At 37.8% G+C, this 9,781-nt stretch overlaps 1 long non-coding RNA gene across 1 annotated transcript; it reads right to left on the reverse strand.

The window, feature by feature from the left end:
• LOC137176937 (uncharacterized) lies at positions 1-4,062 on the reverse strand. The gene is made up of 4 exons (XR_010925901.1): positions 3,954-4,062; positions 3,484-3,587; positions 2,045-2,316; positions 1-1,905 (listed from the first exon to the last, which is right to left on the reverse strand). It is a non-coding gene; the product is annotated as an uncharacterized lncRNA (long non-coding RNA).
• Positions 4,063-9,781: the final 5,719 nt, after the last annotated feature.

Raw genomic sequence — 9,781 nt, forward strand, 5'->3', positions numbered from 1 at the left:
TTCAGGGTTTCAAAAAATCTTTACTGAGTAGGCAGGTTTGGTACACAGGCAGTCAGTCAGCGGAGGTAACCAAAACATAAAGGGCAAGACAGAAGCTAGGTCAAAAATCAGATCCAGAGTCAGAAAAACACAAGGAGGCTATCACTAGTATGGACTAGGCTGGAATGCTTGCAGCTGAGGGCTAAGACGAACCGGCACAGGGAGCAGGGAGCATGCAGACTAAATACATAAGGAGAAGGGTAACTAGACGCAGATGGACGACATTAGAGGATAATGACGATGACAGGAATGGGAAACACACAAGAGCAGAAAGAAGATCTGAAAGAAGAGGGGAGTTAGACACCAAAGTGAAACAGGAAATGCAGAAATGAATATTGGGAAATACAAAAACATGACCTTTAGATAGGACGAGACATGACACATGGTGTTATTCAGATTAAATTTGGTTATCCGAAATAAGTAATAATTGATTATTAAAGGATAATTAATTCACTGATTGAGTGTCATAATTGATTCATCCAAAATTCTGGTATCCCAATTAATAATTATATTAACAAAATAGAAGGTGAAATCTGGTCAAATGATTAATGCTCAAATTCAGTCATAACCTGGGTGTGAACTACAGGGGAGCTAGGGGGAGCTTGGCTCCTCTTAATAAGACATGAGCTCCCCTGAAAACATGATTTGTGAAATTTTGGGGCTCTCTAAAATATTGGCAATATGCTATTTTTGCCATGCATTTCTATTTTTCTGCATCGTCATCATCATGGATCATGTATAAAATTAGATAGATGATACCAGCATGCATGCTATTCTTGCCATCACCATCAAAGCGTGGCTGCGCAATGTCATAAACTCAACTTACTTTAACTCAAGGAACTCATGAAATTATAATTCCATTTATGGTGTCATGCCTGTCTTGTACAGCTTCTAGTTCTTGCATTTAGTTCCCTTTTGCAATGTTCACTTCTTTAGAATTGAGGTCACCATGTAACATGCACTTCAGCTTTTCTATTTCTTCTTTCCTAACAGATGAGACACTTATTTTGTCTACAAAAACAAGGTGTGAGACATTTCAGTGAGCCATCTTACTTAAAACAGAACAATGTGGTTATAGCATATAAAAGGTCATAGATAAGGTCAAAAGTGCATCATGTTCTTTTAAAGGCAAAATTGATCAGTTGAATACACTTCTACACTGCATTAATGATCATCAAATTATTAATACAATGATATAGTAATTTCTCCATCAGTGCACTTCTAATATCATTTTTTCCTCTACATGGTGAAGTCATGTGGAAAAAGGGGAACACCAAAAGGAGAAACTACAATATAATATGGCTGACTCGACCACGTGGGGTGGGTGACGTCATGTGTGGGTAGGAGTGAGGAGACACACAAAGGAACTGATGAATCAGACTGGAGAATTGGAAACACCGATCTGAGTTGAGCATGAACTGAGGGTGCCCACTCTGTGTGTGTGTAGGTTAGTAAGGGCAAGAGAGAGAAATGCATGCAAAGTCTAAATGGGTGAAATCACTACAAAAGTAGAGCTGAATCAACAGTCAGATCAGCTGAAACAACACAGCTTCACAAGTGGAGCTCTAAAAAAGCGTTTAACAACACAACATAAGCATGTAGCCCTCAAGTATAACATGCAGCATCTAACATCAAAGCATCAACGTTTAGCATCAAACAACATACTCTCTCACAACTAAGTCTGCCCAGATGTCAACCCAAGTTGCAACCAAGTTGCTCTAATAAGTGATAAGATGTGTGTTTCATCCATCTTTTTTCAATGAACCATGTCGCACGGGTCCAGCCATGTGGCAGAGTTTGGGAGCCCCATTTTCGTAAGCTAGTCAGCGGAGTCAGGGTTCACCTCTGTCCTGTCCATGTGTGCAGCTGTAGAGTGAGAAGCAGAGATATCATCGACATCGGAAGAATAAAAGGGACTTGATCATCTGCGTGGCTTGCAGTAAAGTTAAATGGTTATAAACTAGTAATTACTTGAGTACTGAACAAAGCTTAAGTTGAATCTTACTCTAAATTGTGACCAAGTGGTTAGGTTAAGAAAACATTTTTTCTTTGTTCTTTTGTTCTTGTCTGATCAGCTTGTCTCTTTCAGCCTTGCAGCTTGTCACAGGATGATGTCACAGGTCACAGGTGACAGTGGCCAGTGACTGTGGCCACCTGGCCTGGTTCAAACACTCTTTCCTGAAGTCTTTTATCACCACCCAGTCCCTGGGCTCAAGGTTGTGTAGGCTGCCAAGTCTTTCTTGAGGTAGGGCTGCTTTCACCTGTGTGTGGATAGCACTAAGAGCAGAGTACAAGTTTACACATGATCTCAAAATCTCATCAGTACATTCCTCTGTGCCAGGGAGCTGTCAAAGACACAAGTAAGCTGGTCAAACACCTGCCTTCATTGGTCTGCCAAATAGGATTTCAAAAGGACTGAGATTATTTCTGGGTCATATGTGTGCCTTCATTTATGTTAACGCCAGGGGGAGAGCCTTTATCCAGCTCAGCCCTGTATCAGCACAACATTTGGTCAGTTTGTTTTTGAGAGTGCCATTTTCTCTCTACTGCCCCTCCACTCTGTGGGTGGAAGGCACAGACTTGATTAGGTCAATTTCCAGATAGCAAAATGATTGCTTTGTTTACAAAATACGTGCCATTATTACTGCTGATTTTTCTTGGAATCCCAAACCTAGGTATTATTTCTCTTATCAACATCTTTGCTACAGCACTAGCATCCATGTTACTATGACTAGACAGTATTTCTTCTCCTTGCCTTGACTCAGTTCAATAAAATCCATTTGTAGGTGATAAAAAAATTCATCTGGTCTGGGATGTGCACTTTGTGGCATTTGTTGTCCCCTGCCAGCATTGTTTTTGGCACAGATTAGACATCTTTCACAAATTTCTTCTGAGTAATTTGAGAAGCCTTTTGTGTAATCTGTTTACTTCTGTCGGCATTCCCCACTTTGACATGTAGTCTACACCATGTGTCAATTTTGCATAAAAGGGAAAGAGATATTTATGTTGACATGAGTTACCATTTACCACTGATGTGTTCAATCTGGTGTTGCTCTGTCCTGTAAATCTTTAAGATCACCTGTTGGTGTTTCAGGTGTAGGGGTATTTGTGCTCAGCATCACTACATCTGCTCATGCATCTCCTGTTGAGATAGAGTCTGTTATATTTGTTGTGTTGTTTGTGTGCGTCATGTACCACCCCATAGCATACCAGCTATCTGTGTAGATAGTAGCGGTTTTCTCCTTAGCCAATTTGCATGCTTCTGTGAGTGCTTTTAGTCCTGCGGCTTGTGCAGAAAAGTGAGTGGGCAGTGTATGGGTTCCACTTTCAGTGTATCATGTTGTGTTACTACTGCATAACCTGCTCTTTTTACCCCAGTGTTGTGATCTATGGATGCTGAGCTGCCCACAAACAACTCCAACTCAGTGTTAAGCAGTGGTGTACCTTTGAGGTCAGGCCTTGGACTGCACACCTGGTTTATTGCTGCCACACAATTGTGGGCCTCTCCTCTCAAAACATCCTTGGGTGAGGATTGGCCTGCCGAGTCCCTAAATCAGACACAACCGCGCTTTATCAAGTATCGCTTCAGTTGTACCTCTGTGTAAGAATATGAGATTACACACTCAGATTGTGATCATGTATGTGGTTGAAATACTTTTTGAAAGTAATTTTAGTTTGACAAGCTATTGTTTTGTGAGTAGTTAAGATAACTTTTTGGATTACCTGCATGTAAAATACCAAGCATTAACTAACATTCATATTATAAATCAACAACATTAGGTAAATGTTACATTTCTGGAACTATTATTTCCTGATACGAGGCTAAACATGAGTTTCTGAGCAGCTTTTTTCAATTCTGGTTTAAAATTTGAGAGCAGCAAAATGATCAGATTTGAACTGATGAAAAGAATTACCTGTACTGAAGTACTGATGTGACTGTGATTGCACATGAGTCTTCTCACTGAGTAAAAACAGGTGATCATCATTAAACTCCTCAGCTGTGATTGATTCACTGACTGTTGGACATGGGCGGAGGTTTCCTTTCAACTTGGGGGAGGGAGGGTCACATTAAAATTTCCCCTGGGAAATTTTAAACATCAAACACTTTATTTCCTGCATTCGGGTGAATTTTTATGCAACGCTTTGTCCTTTTTCTATATCAATTAGTGGTGGAAATGTCTTTATTTATGTAAAGGAAAACAAAGTTCAGGCAGCAGGTGACAATTCAGAATATAATGGAATATAATGCAGTAAGGCTCTCAGGCATTCTTTCAAATATTTATTCTCCTGCAGATCAACTTCTCTCATTTCATATTATCCCTGCTGAGTCAACACACATACAGGCATGATTTACTCTTCTGTCCTCTTCTGTGTCTTTTGTTTGGGGAAGTAACCTCTTTAAATGTGCATGTGGCACCTATTTACTTTATCTATGATAAATGAATTCATTTTAAGTAATTTACAAACCCCTGGACTTTAATAGCTCATATGTGTTTCAGCAAAATTTCTGCTCATGTTCAAAACTTTCTGCACATTGAAAACAACACTGTGTGTGTGTGTGTGTGTGTGTGTGTGTGTGTATGATTCAGTGGTTATATTAGCTCATAATTCATATTCATATTTTGGGAGTAATAAATCCAGTGCATGTTGTTATTGGGGGGGAAAAATGCAGGTGTTCTAAATATTGAGGGGGTTAGGGTGATGTGTGTCCCCTGAAATCTACACCTGTGCTGCTGGAGGAAGAAACTGTTGTGATGATGTTCATTCAACACATTTTGAGCTGAACTAAAGGAGCTGATGTTATTTCCACCTCTGGTCTGTAGTAGCTGAAGAGGCAGCAGCTTGCTGTTACCATTGGTTTTTCTGGAGTTTTTTTGAAACTTCCTCACGTTTGTTTCTCTGTTTCGTTTACATTTTTGTTTATATAGTCACGTGAACATAGAACATGAAACATAGAACTAAGGTATTTCCCTTCATTTGAAAAATTGTCCTGGAAATGATCAAAAATGCTGCGAAACAGATTTCGTGAGGGCAAAAAAAGCCCTGCTGATGACCCATATTTAAGCTTAATTGAACAATTGGCTTCACAGAGTTTTAATTACATTACAGAAGAAATCTCCAAAGCTGAATTTCCTCAGCAAATGATAAAGAAAATAATGCTCAACAGTATCGAAAGCCTTAAAGAAGTCTGAGAAGAATTAAAAACTGTTTAATTAAACGTGAATAATCAAGTAAATCTAAAACTAGTCTAAAAATATGAGATTAGAAAGATTAGAAAACACTCCTGAGTGTCGTTCAGGAGTCTCATGGTCAAACTGTGTATCTGGACTGGTTACAATCACAACAAATAGTGATGACAGATTTTATTTGTAGGAGCTTTTTTTAAGAAACTAAAGATCTAAAGAAACGCACTGAAGCTTCTTTCTACATTTTGTTATAAATCTACAAACTTTCCTCTGACTGGACTCATGTTTACAGAACATTCTGCGTCTTTAAGTTAATTTATTGACAGTTTTGTGTTGGAGCAGCTGACAGCAGCTGGTTTATTAAAAATGTCTGAGTGTGTTTATTAATGAACGATGATCAGCTGTTTCCCAGCAGGACGTGTTCATGTGTCGCTGCTGTGAAATCTTCCCCCGCAGCCTCTCCACATCTCTGCTTGTCTCATCATCTCGTCCTCTCTCAGGCTTCGTCCTCGCCGCGACGCTTCCTGCTGACGGTTCACATTAAAAACCCAACAGGAAAAGCTTTCTGTTCAAAACTTTTTCTGTTTTTTGTATCATAGACACGTCAGATGATCCAGATTTTAAAGATCATGTGACATTTCTGTTTCCACTCAACAGCTTTGATTCACTTTTGTTTTGAATAAATTCATTTGATTATTTCAGCTACACGATTAAAATGTTTTTGTTTTGTTTGCAGCAGGAGAAAAGAAAGGAGATGATTTCTAACAACATGAGCTTTATAAATGCAGAGCAGCTCAGAAAACAGGAGGCCTCATGAAATATAAAAACACCAACATGTGTGTTTGATATCTGGAAAAATATAGATTAAGAATCGACTTCCAGCTTGCTTTGATTTGTAAAAACATGACAAAACATGAAAGTTTTTTTTGTTTTTGTTTTGAGAAACTAAAAAACTTCACTTTTCTGTCCCGCAGTCAGACAATCAATCGCTGTCATGTCACACTGGACCAGACTTTCTTCTTTTTATGATCAATGTAACGATGATATGAAGATAAAAAAAAATCTTCATATCATCATAAAATCCTCAAAGTGTAAAAATTAGAAACTAAAAAGTGACAAAAAAGAGAAAAAAAATAAAGTCCAGCTTCTCTCTTCAGGTCAACTAACAAAACTAAGAGCTGAACTTTCTGAACATTTGAAGTCAGAATCAAAGAAAACAGTAAAAGTCAATCATGACATTGATTACTGATCAGTCATTACCTGCAGCAGAGTTGCAGTCTTTGTGGACGTCCTCTCACCTCAGCTCATTCATTTGCTTCTTTCTCTGTAAGAAGTTGACAGTTGACTTGTTGTTCATGTTGAACAGTGATCAGGTACAGGAAAATATATTTCAGTTGTTTTCAACAGCTGATCGATCCATAAGAAAAAGATGTTGAGAAGCTTTTAACTGTGTGATGTTGTGTAACGTCATGGAAACAGGATATCATGTCATACTGCAGCGAGCTGAGATGTGCTGTGATGTTGATATTTATCTTCAAATAAATCCTCATTCAACATCTTCTCTGCCTCCTGGACTCAATATAAACAGAAAAACAAAAGATACACAATTCTTATCATTAATCAATAAACATGAGGGTCCTTCCATATCCAACCCCCTCCAATCCAATTTACAGATTTAACCCAACTCTTCACCAGTGCCCCCCTCAAACACCGTCTCTATCCTCTATCCCAACATGCACTGACAGAAGAAGTTTTTAGCTTAGGTCAGAAAAGACAAAAAAAATCAAATAAGATAAAAATGGTGGTCATGAATTCATTTATTTATTTTTTGTAGTGACGTGGCGTCCATGTTTCGGCGTATTCCATAAGCTTCCTTCTCCTACTTAATCATTTCTATTTCTTCAGTGATCTATTCTTTGTGTATTTAAAGCAATCAAGTTATTCATGATTACTTTCTTTGTGACCAGACATGATGAGAGAAAGATCTTCTTATTCTTTGAAGATACGCCGCTGAAGTTATGCAGATGTCCCAGTATACATGACTGTAGTGTGAGTGGAATAACTATATCAGTGTGGATTATCGCTGATTTTGTTGTTCCAAACCACAGATCTTTCATTTTATTGCAGAGTTCCTTCAGCTGCACCACATTTTATACACTTACTGTATACTTTATACAGCTGTGACAGCGTATAATAGAATCTGTTTAGTTTTTTAAATTGCCTTAGTTTGTATTTGTACAATAGAACAGCTGCATTGTGTTTTTTCATTTATCATCCCAGGAAATATCATCCTCTAGTTCATGGAGAACTCTGATCTATTTCATTGCACAAGTCTTAAACTGATTGTTGGTGCTTTCATTTAATATTGTGTAAAACATTTTAACTATTTTCATTGAACAAGTTGATTTAAAAAAAGTATGTTTTCAAATGTGTGTGTCAGTGTTCTTTGTTTATGGGGATATTCTTTTTAATAGAATGCAGTTAAGTGATGTAATATAAGTATTCACTTTTTGGGATATTATGTTCAATGATTAATTCATCAAAGGTTTTAACAGTTATTATAAAATATGTGATACAGTTTAATGATTCCATTATTGACCTTGTTGTTTACTGTTATATTTGAGTTCTGTGTTAATTCCAGGATCTTTGTACATGATTTTAAGATGTTAAATGACGCTCCAGTTGAGCTTCAGATGATTTCCTTTGGAAATATTTTCATAAAATACAGACATTTCATGTCAATGTTTAAGCTTTGTAAAATATTTTCTTCAGTGTGTTTCCAATCTTTGCTCACAGAGGGATCAAATACCTCACTGACAACCACAGACAGACAGTAGTGACAGAAGTTGGGTAGCTGAAGTTCACCTTTTTGTTTGAACTGGACATCATGTCCTGTGTATATGAAAACTTTCTTGTTGTTTTGTTCTCTCTCGTTATCTTGTTCTTGTTCTGTTGTCTCATCGGTCACCATCAAAAACTGAACCCTCTGTTGGTGTTTCTATTCATCAGGTCCATGGGTTACATACCCGAGTCGGTCTGCAGAGGGAAAGTGAGTCCAGGAGGTTCTAACTAGATCCTGGATCTATTGGTATCTGGCGTGTTTCTTCAGCTCCTCCACACAGCCGAAGATGTCGTGCTTCTGTCTTCCTCTGCGAAGGAAACAAAGTGTATTTCTGCTTGATATTAAAACATCTTCAGACTGTTTTTTATGATCACTGATATTGATCCTCGGTGATCAAACTAAAAAGCTCCTTTACTTCTTCTGTTGCAGGTTTTCAACATGACTCATGCTTGTAGTATTTTGAGATATTAAAAATCTCACCTTCACCTATGTTGACCCCGCCCTCCTCTCCACCTGAAACACACAAAGGAAGAAGCTCAGGGAATCTGCTGAGAGCTGAACTTTGTTGTGATTTCTTCTTCAGGCTCTTATTTTGCTTTCAGTCCTCTCTCCCCTCTGTGTCTCTGCTGCATCAGAAAGCTGCTGGTTAGAAACTCAGTGATCTGGAAATAAGGAGGTGTGAGACTTCGTCTCGCTGTCAAACACTCTCTGCTGTAGGTCACAGAAACACGACGCTCAGAGAAAACACGGGAGAACAAGAAGAGTCGAGGTTTCATCTTCAGCACGAATCCTCAGAAAATATAGACAGCAGGAGGAATGTTTGTCTTTGAGCTGAGAATGTCAGGATGTCATCATCTCAGGCCTCAATCAGCCTGAAAGACAAATTTCTTCATTAAATAGTCTTATCATTATTTCCATTTCAGAGAATAATCATCAGCCTTATTTAACAAGTTAAATGACAATTTTTCAAATGCTGCTGTTGGTCCAACCAAAATAAATAATATGTTGAGTATATTATAATTCTATATATTGAAGCATAAAAGTGTCATCCTTCCATTTAGTTATCTTTTTATTTATCTTTCTAAAGTTTAGCAGCTGCAGCATTATTTGGATTTGTACTGATTGATAGACGTGCAGAGAGTGAAACTGTGCCCCCTACAGGTCAGAAGGAAGCACTGATATATGAATGAAAATGTGTTTAGTTAAAGTCATCCAGATTGAATAGTTGGAGTTTGTTTGTGTCTCAGCTGCAGGCAGCAGCGTGAGGACAGACAGCAGGATGAAGACGCTCAGCAGCCGACGACTCGTCATGTTTCAGCCCAACTGAAGAATCAAACACAACAACAACACGTGATCAGAGGATTTGAAACTCTGAAACTTGTCATCATTTCTCTTCAGCGCAGCATCAGTCTTTCATTTCAAACTAGTTTGAAAATCTGGTTTACCTTCTACTTCAAGCTCCTGAAATCAAACTAACTCAAATCTGACAAAACCAAACCAAGAGCTGGTTGATTCTTTTACTTTCTATTTTTATATTATTTATTTCATTTATTATTATTATTATTATCATTATTATTATCATTATTATTATTATAGGAGCAGAAAAAGATTTGATTTGTCTTTCTGATTGAAGATAAATGTCCAATCAGAAGCAGAGACATCCAGATATTAAAAGAACATAAAAGCAGCAAATATACAAAAATCCCTGAAACAA

The sequence above is a fragment of the Thunnus thynnus genome, chromosome 24, assembly GCF_963924715.1.
Source record: "Thunnus thynnus chromosome 24, fThuThy2.1, whole genome shotgun sequence".
In the NCBI taxonomy this organism is placed as follows: domain Eukaryota; kingdom Metazoa; phylum Chordata; class Actinopteri; order Scombriformes; family Scombridae; genus Thunnus; species Thunnus thynnus.